Raw genomic sequence first — 13974 nt, 5'->3', positions numbered from 1 at the left:
TAATTTACCTCCAGTCAACTGCCTGACTCACTTCTGCAGCTGGTTCCACAAAATATTCTATGCAGTATGTTAATTTTGTTTTGCTTTTCAAATACTCTAAGTAATCATCTCTGGACTGTAATGACAACTTCTACCATTTGTGTAAAGCATTTTAGGCAAATACATTCCTTGTGTCTCACTCCGGGCAGCCATGTTTGTCACAGGGACTTGCACCAGTAGAAGTAGATCACTGGCTACATTCCAGGGGAGTGTGCATATCAGATCAGGGCATGTGGTGGGTCTTCTTTCTCAGCGGAGCAATAGTTCAAGCAAGGGAGTGGCAGTGGCTGTGCTAGCATGGTGGTAAAAAGCTGAAACTTGAGTGAAGTGCAAGATAGATGTACAAGAGGATTAGGATTATACTAATCACAGATCATTTATGCACTGGGAACTTCATTGCCCCTGCTTTCATGCAAGAACACAAATCAGGGGCAGATGAGCACCGGGCCAAATGTTCCCCCATGTGGGTGCAGGAAGAGGTGGGGCAACCTGCCATGACTAAATCTCCAACCTGCAGCCCGGCATGAAACCTCCAGTGCGTAAACGGTCACAGTGGCATATAAATTCTGGTGACTTGATCAAATTCCAATGATACATCTCCCTTCCTAAGATTATAGAATCACTGCCATCATGAGATCAATGTTCTTCTTATAAAACAACACATCAATCTGTCTCCATCTATTTCTCCTATTCTTCCTCAAAATGGGTCTCAGGCTCAAGTTAGGTGATGTTTCAGAAATGAAGAAACATCCAAACAATGCCATATGCTAATTTGACCAAACATGAAGATATACTTAAATCCAATTATTACAGCTGTGAACAGACAAGAGAAATCTTTCTACAAAGTTGAAAAACGCACTAGGGTTACAGAAAAATCTGAAACGTTGCCAACAAAATCGAAGGATATTTTAAAAAACAAGTGATAAAAGGAGTTCCTGCAGCTTTAGGAAACATTGCTAGGCAACCACAGCATTCTAGGCTTGATTTCTGTCAGTAAAAGGCGGGCAGGTGCTGTTTTAACCTTTGAGACAGAATTTAATAGGGCCAGTCCTGGCAGCCTCCACTAGATAACTTGATACAACCTGACTTGCATGACTCACCCAGGTCTAGCTGCTTGCTGCTCTTCGATAGCAGTCATCCAATAAAAGCCAGTGTAGTGCAGCAAATAGAGCTTAAGACTAGGGCCCATTCTGCACACACTGGATAATATACTCTACAAGTAAATTTTCCTGCTGCAAAAGCATATTGAAAATGCATTATACAATCTGTGCGGAATGGGCCTCAGTCTGGGAAATCCAGGTTTCAATCAAATTGGAAGCTCACTGGGTGATGTGTCAGTCACATACTTTCAGCATAACCTACTGAATGGAGTTGTTGTGAGAATAAAAAGGAGAGTAAAGTAATGTAAGCTAATTTGATTCCCGCTGGAGAAAAACAGATTATAAATGAAGTACATACATACTAAATATAATGGAAGGCAAATAAAAGTTAGGATGAATGACTGAGAGGGAGAGAGAAAGACCGGAAACAGGGAGAGGATATGGGGGTTGCTAGGAGAAGGGAAAGGGGGAATAGTGCGGGGAGGGGATTACAGGACAAAGTAATATGCCCCCACCACAAGTCCTTACGGATTCCCTGCCATGCAAGTGGGCCTGGCCCAGTGATCAGCACCACACACCAGGGCCATGGTTTTCCTAATAAAATTTGCTGGGGAGGGGGAGAAGCTGAAGACAGAAGAACCGTCAACTCTCAATTGGGTGGAAAGGTGAGAAGGAAGCAGGAAAAGGGGAGAGGCTTTGGGGGGGTTTAGGAAAGGGAAACAATATGGCTTTCATAAGTCCTTGTGGGTTCCCACTTGTTTCTTATATTATCACCATTCCCTGCAGCCCTCATATAAATGAAGGTGCTGTTCCCTCCTGTTAATACTGAACACGTGCATTTGAGAAGGTATAGGCACTATTTAATAATTTAGCAAATGTGTACTCTGATAGCTTCTGTTCCACTAAATATCTGTAACATTCATAGTTGCTTCAGTTATCACTCATAAAGTCCCATTGACTTTAATGAGATGACATATATGTACACAGCCACTGAGTCACTCTTTAAGAGATTTGCTAGGTCTTTAACAGGTTTATAACCAGGAGAATCCCAGAAGACACACATTGTTCTATTGTAGTATTGAAAGGAAAAGCTGCACCCGTCACAAGATTTCCCCCTTTAAATGGCTACTAGAAGCACAAGACTCCAGGAGCATGTTAAAGACTAACCACATTTGTGGCAGGTTTGGAACTTTCATGATCCACAGCTCACTTTTTCAGATCTGAGGAAGTGAGAAGTGGCACACAAAAGCTCCTCCCATGCCACAAATGTGGTTAGTCCTTAAGATGCTCCTGGAGTCTTGCTCTTTTTTATCGCGACAGATGTAACAGAACCACCCATTTTGAACAAAAAGTATCAGACCCCTTCCCTCATATTCAACTATGCTAGTTCCAACAAGCAGCACAGGGCCCACTTCAAATCTAGCTATGTAGATCTGCCCTAATTTCTCTTTTCCTTTTTATACCTGCCTTTGTGCCGCCACCACACACCAATAATTGGCATGATGCCTAATTACGACCCACTTTCAGTTCACAACTGCTTTTCAGTAAAGCCATTGTGGCTTATGACCCCTAACTGAAGATCAAGGTCATCTTGAATTTGACAGCTCCTATTCACTTTCACAACATGGGCATTCTCCATTTATAAATAATTATATACTTGAGTAGTTACTGCCTCTTCTTCACCCTTGTTATCAACCAAATGGTTTCACTAAACATCATAAATGCATGCCTATTTCAAATCATACATTTCTGTTTGGCATACATATTGGGGGGGGGGCTGTTTGGGTGACATTTGGAGGAGGATTCCTGACAAATCAGATGAACAAGAACTGAAGTGTCATCTGAGCAAACATGAAAATATTGTTGTAATAGCAATCGCAGGGGAAATGCACTGATGGACTAAGACATTTCAAGAGGCCAACAATACTATGTTTTAAACCCTATGTAGTCAATCATGACAGATTGCCAGAGATCATCTACTATAACATAATGTTATCCATTACCAACACCCTTTCCTCCTCCCTTCCCCGGGACTTATGAGAATTATTCTAGGCAAAACGATTTTTTGCAGGATTATGGTTCTTTGAAGCTGTTTTACATTTAACTGGGACAAAAGAAACGCACTGAGGCTTTATCATAAGTGGAAATCAAGCTTACCTCTAGTGTGGCAGATGGTTTCCGGAAACAGCTGTTTTCTGGGTACCCTTAAAAATCAATGATTCATTTTCCCAGAAAGGGAGTTTTTACCGCTTCAAGCCTTGGAAATGGAATCCTGTGGTTTCCAGGGCAGTATAACCTAAACAGGTGTAACCTGATCACTTGCTCTGGCGTACTATTCAAATGAGAAATGCTGCATGTCTCCTGTTGTCAAGAGGAGTACTCAGAGTAAATAGAAACTCCGAGCAAATGTAGACAATCACATGTTGTGGCTGTCTTTTCTATTTCTCAGGAATCACACCACCACTGTGTGGCTGCTCATATGAATGCCTCATTTGGGAGGAAACAACTCTTGGGGTCGAGGGTGAGTTGACAGATGTGGTACAGGGAAGCAGTGCTTTGGGCTTGGACTCCATTTGCAATCAAGTTCCAGGTCGGCAATGAGTCTTTTTCATCCTAAAAGGTTATTTTTTTAGAGAGAGCCAGTTTGGTGTAGTGGTTAGGAGTACGGACTTCTAATATGGCATGCTGGGTTCGATTCTGCACTCCCCCACATGCAGCCAGCTGGGTGACCTTGGGCTTGCCACGGCACTGATAAAACTGTTCTGACCCAGCAGTAATATCAGGGCTCTCTCAGCCTCACCCACCCCACAGGGTGCCTGTTGTGGGGAGAGGAATGGGAAGGTGACTGTAAGCCGCTTTGAGCCTCCTTCGGGTAGGGAAAAGCGGCATATAAGAACCAACTCTTCTTCTTCTTATTATTATTATTATTATTATGAACACAAAATGGGAGAAAGTTCTCAATACGCTGCTTTGAGCTCCTGGAGGAAGAAAGAATTATCAGTATTATGTTTTTGACATGCTAATCTTTACGGTATACAGCCCTTTGAGCTTTGGTGCATGCCCCCGAAAAAGCCGCGTTAGCGAAACGCGGAAGAAAGCGCAGCTTCTGGGTAACCGGGGCGCAACCAGAAGCAGCGCCGGGATCGCCGTGTGTATAATTGGTTACTCTGGGTTTTGCCGCTGTCGCGCCCCATCCTGTGCATAACCGGTGTGCTCCGCGTCTTCCCCCTCTGCGTTTTCCATGTGACCCGAAATCGCCGTTTCAGCGGCCATGCATAATGGGCCATTCAGAGGCAGTCAACCTCTGATTCCCAGTGCTGGCAGGCAATATCAGGGGAAGGCCCCGGCTCTGTGCCCTGTTGCTGATCATCCCAGAAACTCCCCCCAGAGCAGACAGAAAGGCATGCTATCAAAACCCACAGTGTACAAAGGTAAAGGCCAAGCACTCCCTTGAAGGCACAGCCCTTCCCAAAAACCCTGCCGTAGTACAGGATGCCAACTACAGCTGTGCCCAATCCCTTTCTCCCCAGCAGCAGCCTAACCCTCTCTCCTGCCTCATTAGCCCCAACACTGCATATACACCAGCCAGGGCACACCACCATCCATTAGGCACAGTGTAGCACAGGGCGCTTCTCTCAGAAGTATTTGTCATGAACATTTAGAGTGCACCATGTTTCGCTTGGGTGACAGGAGAGTAATTGGCTGTGTCTGTCCATGCCACTCACAGGGCATCATCAGCTGCTGTTCTCTGATTGGTGGGTGTTGCCAGGATTGCTGGACCCAGTGCTAACTTTTGAAGAGCAGCCAGCTGAACACTCCACCTACCTGTGCCATCTGTGCCTTGTGGAGGGGTGTGGGTTATTGTTGTTTCCCCTGGAGAATGTCCATAGGGAGCAGTCCAGCAGTGCTGCTTTTGCTTTGGCCACTGACCACCTATACCACAGCGGAAGTTCCAAAGCCAAGGTGCCACAACAGCATTCGAAAAGCTCTCATCACTGGTAGCCACTCATCTTTGCTTCTGAAAGTGGGAGCACACACAACACAAACTCTGTAGACTGCAAGATCCCAAACTTAAGCAAGTCGATATAACCTTGATTCATTGTCTTCATGAACACAGATCATATAGTTTGGATTCTGCCCCCCTCCCACCCTGAAATATGCACTGATGTCTCAAAACAGTTTGCAAACCAGAAAAACAGTGGGCTTCAGCTGAAGCAATCTTTTAGTAGGAATAGATTTTTTTCCAAATTTACAACTGTGGAAGATCATGGGTGGGATCTTTAATCAGCATTCCATTAGTGGAACAGTTTATTTATTTATATTTATACTAGTAAATAAGCCCACTGCAGTCAAAATGCAGCGGGCGCTAGCAGGGCGCGCCATGAGGGCGATGCCTACCTCTTTGCAGGAGCTGGGTGTCTTTTGGCCCGTGGGGCAGGCCACAGCTGGCGGCGGCGGCGACTTCTGGGTGGCTCCGTCGGGGCGGTGTATTGGCGTCTTCTTGTGGCTGGCTGGGCCGGGGGGGCCATGTGGTTGTGGAATTGGCAGTTGGTGGCCCGACGCACCGGGAGGCGCTTTGCTGGCGGGTGCTCCCTAGCCGGCAGCCTGATGCGCCGGGAGGGGCTTTGCGCCTCGCGATGCGTCAGGCTGGCGGCAAAGGAGCAACTGCGATGCGCGGACCAATCGGCAGGCGCAAAGCGCCTGCCGATTGGTCCCTCCGATTGTCTGTCCGGGGGAAGGGTTCAATCCGGACCCTTCCTCATCCCGGACACATCCCGCCCCTAAAGGCCTTACTCAGTTATTTAGTCCGCAGCGCCCGCAGTGTCGTGGGCGGTGTTAAGATACTGCCCTCCCCTGAGGCTTAGGGAAGTTTGCATCATAGAACGTAAAACAATACAAGGAACTTAGTTTTTCCATAACGTATAGATAACCAGAACAACAATAATAACATTAATAACTAACAATGCAAACAGGTCCAGGGCAGAACGCATGAGTGGATTTCTGAGAGGGAGGCCCTGTAGATGTTCCTGGTTTTGCTCAGCCTCAACTGAATGCCTCGCGGAAGAGTTGAAACAAAAGACAATTTCACCTCTCACTGCAAACACCCAGACCTAGTTTGGCTCCTTCAGGAGTGGGTGGGCTCAGTGAGTTGCTGCTAGAGGGGAGAAGCTGGGTACTCACCTGATCTGTGGGCATCACTCTGCTGGTGGTCTTTGGGATCCAGCCCTTTCTTCTTTAAGTTTTAGATGTTTTACTTTGAGCCATGTTTTATCACCGATGGTAGCTATGCAATTTACCTTAGCAGGGTTTTCATTTTTCAAATATCAGGACTTTTAAAGGCCCTTATAAATTATAAAGTGTGCCACCAAGTGACAACTGCATCATGGCGGCCACACTTTACCTGTAATGAACTTCCACCTCATGGGATTTTCAAGGCAAGAGTTGAGCAGAGGTCATTGGCCATTGCCTTCTTCTGCATAGTAGCCCCAGCCTTCCTCAATGGTCTTCTGTCCAAGAGGTTTTTAATTTCACATGACTATTTAAAGTAATGCCCCTTCAGAGGTGGGTTCTAATGACGCCACAGGTGGTTACTGAGCTGGGTCACATTCACCTTGCCAGATGTGTGGTTTCTAAGAGTTTCAACCCTAGTGGCTATATTCATATTGCATGATTTTTTTTGTTTCTGAGAACAATTGAAAACGCCTATCTCTTGTATTCACTTTTCCATGTTTTGCAGAAATCTGCTGTGGGAAAGTTTTTTGGCTTTGGGATACACTTACTATATAGCTGCATTGTTTGGATATGAATGGAAGAAAACCCTGTTTGTCTTCCATCTTCTATCCAGATGAAACAATTCATTTATTTCCTTGTTCAGTATTCTAAGGTGAACAATTACTTTAATCTTTGTTGACAAAGGCAAAGCCAAGCAATTTAATCCACCTGCTTCTCACAACATATGGTATAATGGAAACAGCAGGCTTTTACCTCTGATAGGATCTTTCATATGAAAAGGTAAGTAGTCATCAGATTTACTTTTTAACTTTATCTAGACCTCAGTGTTTATAGATAAAGCTCCACCATTTTATATATCAAAGCTCTTAGTACTGGAAAAGCAGTTAAAGGTCTTCTGAGACTGACAGGATAAATGAATATAGCAGATAAAAGAAAAAAAAACATGCAGAAAGAGCTCAAAATTATATCTATCTTATGTGTCTGTTTAATAAACCAAAATTAAGTTTTACACACCTCATTGGAATAAACATAAAACTATTTTTATCTTAGTGAGAAGTCTGGAGAAGTCATACCTCTAAATAATCTAATTTGCTTGGGGAAATCATACCTCTAAATAATCTAATTTGTAAAATGCCTTCTTGTTGGGATTTTCATTTTTAAGAACAATTTATTCTATACATCAGTGGTCCCCAACCCGCGGGCCGCAGCGCCAGGCAGCGGCTCCTTCTTCCCTCCCCCCCGAAGCGAGAAGCTCGCCAGGCCGCAAGCAAATCGGCCGCCAAAGCGGCCGATTAGCTTGCGGCTCGGCAAGCTTCTCACTTCGGGGGGGGGGCGGGAAGAGGAGCTTGCCGAGCCGCGAGCTAATCGGCTGCTTTAGCGGCCGATTTGCTCGCGGCCCGGAGGGGAAGCCGTGGCCGCCGGCATGCCGGCGGCGCAAACGCGTGCGTGCGGACTGCCGAGCGCGCGTGTTTGCGGCAGGCTGCGCATGCACGTTTGCGCTGGGGCTGCCGCGCGTGCGTGGGCCCCCAGGCCACCCTCTCCGCCCACTACTCCGCAGCGGTCCGCGGCAGGGCAGCGTGGCCGAAATCGCGCATGCGCGGCCCGCTGCCCTGCCGGTCCCCAGCCTCAGAAAGGTTGGGGACCACTGGTATACGGCACTGGTCAAACCACACTTGGAGTACTGTGTGCAGTTCTGGAGGCCTCACTTCAAGATAAGACGTAGATAAAATTGAAAGGGTACAGAGGAGAGCAACGAAAATGATCTGGGGCCAAGGGACCAAGCCCTATGAAGATAGATTGAGGGACTTGGGAATGTTCAGCCTGGAGAAAAGGAGGTTGAGAGGGGACATGATAGCCCTCTTTAAGTATTTGAAAGGTTGTCACTTGGAGGAGGGCAGGAAGCTGTTCCTGTTGGCTGCAGAGAAAAGGACGCGCAGTAATGGCTTTAAACTACAAGTACAACGATATAGGCTAGATATCAGGAAAAAATTTTTCACAGTCAGAGTAGTTCAGCAGTGGAATAGGCTGCCTAAGGAGGTGGTGAGCTCCCCCTCACTGGCAGTCTTCAAGCAAAGGCAACCCTTCCAGGGGCTTCAAGATACCCCAGGGTCTCATTAAACCCTGGATGAGAAAGCCTGGCTTAGAAAAAAACTATGAAAAACTTTGTCCTGATATTCCTCAGACTGTTGAGAGCCAACACAGGCCATCTCCTCATACAACCACACCCAACCCAAAGATTGTATTGAGACATACAGCTTCCTTCCAGCATGACTAGTCCAACAATTGGGTATCTTTATGAGCTCCATATCACCCTCAGCCCCACTGGACATCAATGCCTTGCACTTGTATTCCACCGTTCTGTGATGCACACAGGACTGTGGACATAAGAAGGGCCCTGCTAGATCACACCTCTGGTCCATCTAGTCCAGCAGCCTGTTACACACTTTTCTTGGATGCTTTAGGATGCTTTGGGCTGATCCTGCGTTGAGCAGGGGGTTGGACTAGATGGCTGTATGGCCCCTTCCAACTCTATGATTCTATGATTCTAATGTTTCAGGGGTTTCTCAATGGAGGCTGACATCACTACAGCCTGGACATTCCAAACTGATTTTGGAAAGATGTATGGAGCTACTGCTTGTGTTTCCTTGTGTATGGCTTTACCAGAGAGTTTATAGATGTCCTATTCTGTTCTAATGCCCGTGTTTTCACACCTCCTCGTAATCAGGCAACATCAAGTGAAATGCATATAACCATAAAGATTTCCATGATTGTAGGACAAATGGCTGGAACTAGATTGACAGAAACAGCAGGGAAAGGAAGTTTGAAAAGTCTAAGAAACACAGTTATCTGCTTTTAGAAAGGTAGGGGCAGAATGTGAAATCTGTTTTTCACTTGCCACAATCTTTCAGCCTTATCTATCTGTCCATAGGATCAACATTTCTGTGTTATCTTGAGTCCAAGAAAGAAAGAGGAACTATAAATAATGAAAATAATGTTGTAGTAACAAAGCAAATAGAGCCTCTTGTGGCGCAGAGTGGTAAGGCAGCCGTCTGAAAGCTCGGCCCATGAGGCTGGGAGTTCAATCCCAGCAGCCAGCTCAAGGTTGACTCAGCCTTCCATCCTTCCGAGGTAGGTAAAATGAGTACCCAGCTTGCTGGGGGGTAAATGGTAATGACTAGGGAAGGCACTGGCAAACCACCCTGTATTGAGTCTGCCATGAAAACACTAGAGGGCATCACCCCAAGGGTCAGACATGACCCGGTGCTTGCACAGGGGATACCTTTACCTTTAACAAAGCAAATGTGTCTGGGCCCCATGACAGTGTGATGATTTTGAATTCAGTTTGGTATGAAATGGATATCATGCCGGCTCTAATATCATAATCATACATAAATACCAGTAATGTACCATATGGATTCAAATAGGGTATGTAGCAGTTAAGGCCTAGGCACAATGCACAATGCACAATGCACAATGGTGAGTGTGGCCTGTTCCAAGGCTGCAAGCCTAAACAGAGTTGCAACTTTCTTAAGCCAATGAAATTAATTCATTTAGAAAGGTATAACTGTGGTTAGGATAGAATGTGGGGCCTTCACTCATGCACACCCACTAAAATACTAGGTAAAAGTTCCTCTTCCTACTCTTCTCTCTCAACAGGAATCACTCCTCAGACACTCTTTTGAGATCTACTTGCCTAGGGTCACCATAAGTGGGCTGGGACTTGATGGCCCTTTCCACCACCACCCATTGAGAAATATAATGGAATCATCTTAAACGAATGTTATGTGGATGATTTTATACTGATTTATGAAAAAAATCTGTTTCCACAACAATAGCTTCTAGTGCAGCAGATGGTGTACTGTGTGTTCAATATTGACACAAAACACAGATGGCCCATTTATGCTCTAGTTCCAAACCAGTTTCTTGGTATTTTCCACTCTCTGATATGTGCACATTTAGAAAAATACAAGTTACAAAGTCACACAGTGGCTGGCAAATTGTTTTTCATTTCAGAGGGAGAGTAGGAAGGCAGTTCAACCATGACTTTTTTCATGGTGTTGTGGTTAAAGAGCGGCAGACTCTAATCTGGAAAAAACAGGTTTGATTCCTTGCTCCCCCACATGCAGCCAGCTGGGTGACCTTGGGCTCGCCAAAGCACTGATAAAACTGTTCTGACTGAGCAGTGATATCAGGGCTCTCTCAACCTCACCCACCTCACAGGGTGTCTGTTGTGGGGAGAGGAAAGGGTAGGCGAATGTAAGATGCTTAGAGACTGTTTTGGGCAGGGTATAAAAACCAACTCTTCTTCTTCCTTAGTTTGTCGGGTTTCCTTTACCCACATAGTTTCAGGGGAACTGCCTGAAATCACAAGATTCCACGTCATAATTTTTTTTTTTATAAAACAATCTCAACAGCACTCCCAGCATGGCATATACAAAAAAAAGGCAAGAAATGTTGCCTGGAAACTTGGAGTTATCAGAAACATCAACTGATATGACTGGGCTTCATTGAAACACATGGATGTACAGCCACATTACCAATGACATAAGGAATGGATTATGAAAAGTAATGAAATAGATCACTGAGGCAAAAGAACATATTGGTAGGAAGAAATAGTAGGAAGATAAAGAAGAAATGAGTATACACAGATAGGGACTGGGGCTGTCGCTCCTGAGGCTGGAATGACAAGTGCTCTAGCAGTAGACTGATTCCTGGACATGGAATGGCAACTCCTTTAAATCCCCATTCTGCAAGGGGCTGTTGTTGAGCTGCGATTTGTTGCAAACTAGCTTGCCATGGCCACCTGTGAAAAAGCAAGGTTAAAAGAAAAACAGCTCAAACCATCATTTATTGATTATATATAAATACTAGCAAGAAAGCCCATTTCAACCAAGAATGCAACGGGCACTAGGACCCAGGGGACCCCGCCAGGCGCAGATCTCTCTTTCTCCAGTGCAGCAGGTAATTAAGGCTCTGTAGCAGGGAAGAAAAGGTCGTTTGCAGTTTGTCTCTGTCTCCCCCTCGCAACAGGAGCCATAGCAGGTAATCAGGGGTCGTTTGCGGTTTGTCAGGGGTCTCTGTGTGTCTCTCTCAGGCGTCTGAGAGCCAATATTATTTAACATTTATTTGCACCTCTAGCCCAGCTGTCACCAGTACATTGATGATACTCAGCTTTACCTGTTGATGGGCAGCCAGCCGAATATATCTCCAGAGTCACTGGCCATATTCCTAGATGTTGTAGCAGGGTAGCTCTGGCAGAGTCACCTGAAATTCAGCTTCTCAAAGACAGAGATCCTATGGCTGGGGAAGACCAGAAGAGGAAGGATGCCTCTCTTGCCTTGATGGAATGCAATTAACAGCTTTGCACACTGTCAAGAGCTTGGGGATGACTCTTGGTGCCTTGATGCCTCCTGATCAATGGAGATGCAGTTGTTCTACCATCAGAACCAGGTGAAACTACTAGTACCCTATCTGGCCCCAGAAGACCTACCCACAGTGATCCATGCCGTGATCACCTCCAGATTGAATTACTGTAACACACTCTACTCAGGGCTACCCTTATCTCTGATCCAAAGTTTACAGCTAGTGCAAAATGCAGCGGCACAATTCCTTACAGGGACCCCATGGAGGGCTTATATTCGACCTTCTGGCCAATAGCTGCATTGGTTCCTGGTGGAATTCCTGATCAGGTTCAAGGTTTTGGTACTGACCTTCAAGTCCCTAGGCAGCCTGGGCCTTGCATAATTGAAGGACCACCTCCTTAATATGTTCCCTGGAGAGCATTATGCTCTGCGAACACCAGTTGACTGGTTATCCCTGACCACAAAGACATTTGCCTGTTCTCAACCAGAAAAGCAGAACAGAACAAGAAACCTATCCTAATGCAAACAATAAACCTTATGAAATAAAAAGTGAGAGCAGCCTCTTCTTGTGTATTCTTTCTTTGCTTCATTTGCTTGTTCATTATTTGTCAGAACTTCTACCAGAACAGCATCCTGGTAATGTCTGTGTTCAATGGAAAACAACTTTCCTGAATGAGAAGTCCTCCAATTAGTCAAATTTCTTAATGTAAGGGATCCCTATCCAACAGCTTGTTTTAAACCTTCTTAGTAATCATAAACCAACAGCTAACGGCGCTTGACAGAACGGGAAGAACGTGCGAGATCACAAGAATAGCTTGGCTGGCGTTTTTCCACCTGCACCAAACTAAGCTACTACCTAGCCCCAGAACACCTATCCACAGTGATCCATGAGAAGGTCACCTTTAGATTAGATTTCTGTAACTCCCTGTACACAGGCCTGCCCTTATCCCTGCTCCAGAAACTTCAACTGGTACAGAATGCAGCAGCCAGGGTCCTCACAGGAACATCTTGGAGGGTCCATATCCAGCCTGTACTTCAACAGCTGCACAGATCAGGCTTAAGGTCTTCATAGTTACCTTCATGACCATACACAGTCTGGGCCAGGCATACCTGAGGGACCACCTCTCTGCCAGTGCCTCCCAGAGAGCACTATGCTCAGCTAACTCCAACCAGCTGGTGATCCCTGACCCTAAGGAAGCACGTCTGGCCACAACCAGGGCTAGGACATTCTCTGTCCTGGCCCTCACTTGGTAGAATGAACTCGCTGAGGAGATCAGAGCCCTGCCAAAGCTAGCACAGTTCACCAGGGCCTCAAAAAACAGAGTTCTTCTGTCAAGCCTTTGGTTGGGGCCGATGAGCTGGTAACATTTACCAGGGCCCCCAGAACCCCTCCTCACCAGATACACCCACAGATACATCGCAAGGCAATCTCCAGACCAGTCAATCTGTCAAGCCATAGTTTACATTAAATGGTTATATGGTTCACAGTTTAAACGTTTATAATGTTGATACAAGTGACTGAGTTTAATTTCTAGAGTACTGTACCTATTATAATGGAACTTGTGAAACTATGCTGTAAACTGCCCTGAGCTGCAAGGGAGGGCAGTATAAAAATGTAGTCAAATTAATTAACGGACTTCATATCCCTAGAGCAGACTTTCTCACCTTTTTTACCATTGAGAAACCCTTTAAATGTTCTTCAGGCTTTGAGAAACCCCAGAAGTAGCACAATTGTGCAGAATATAGTTGGGAAGCATAGCTGTGTCCATGCCAACCTGGGGCCCCTCCCTTTTCCACCCCCTACAGGTCCATCAGGTACACATACACACACACAAACACACACACACACAAATTAACCCATCCAGGGAACCCTTCCAGTGCCATCAAGAAACCCCAAGGTTTCATGAAACCCTGGTTGAGAAAGCCTACCCTAGAGTATAAAGTGATACCAAAAATACATTTATAAATGTATGTTTTATAATGTAGTTAGTCTCTGAAGCACCCCAAGACTAGATATGATTATATTATATATATTTTTGTAGGAAAATGTTATCCCAGCAGTTTTTTCACTGCAAAACTCTCGTTTATTTTTGTTGCATCACCTCTAGATGGACCTGATGAAGTGAACTCTAACTCTTGCTGGAGAATATCTATTAGCCTTTGAGCTCCGGTTTTATTTCGCCGCGACGCAGTCAGCCGCTTGGACTTAATTTTGGGAATGTAGGAGTTCCACCGCAGCC

At 45.5% G+C, this 13974-nt stretch overlaps 1 protein-coding gene across 2 annotated transcripts in view; it reads right to left on the bottom strand.

Annotated features, from left to right (window-relative positions):
• The window catches only part of GJB7 (gap junction protein beta 7), a 30369-nt gene extending 26853 nt beyond the window's left edge, over positions 1-3516 (bottom strand). For both annotated transcript variants that reach the window (XM_077305007.1, XM_077305017.1), the window contains exon 1: positions 3297-3516. The gene's annotated coding sequence lies outside the window, so the exon portion shown is untranslated. The remainder of the gene's footprint in view (positions 1-3296) is intronic.
• Positions 3517-13974: the final 10458 nt, after the last annotated feature.

This window comes from Paroedura picta, chromosome 1, assembly GCF_049243985.1.
Source record: "Paroedura picta isolate Pp20150507F chromosome 1, Ppicta_v3.0, whole genome shotgun sequence".
NCBI lineage: Eukaryota > Metazoa > Chordata > Lepidosauria > Squamata > Gekkonidae > Paroedura > Paroedura picta.
Note: the sequence above shows the minus strand (reverse complement) of the source record. Positions and strands in the feature narration are given on the sequence as shown.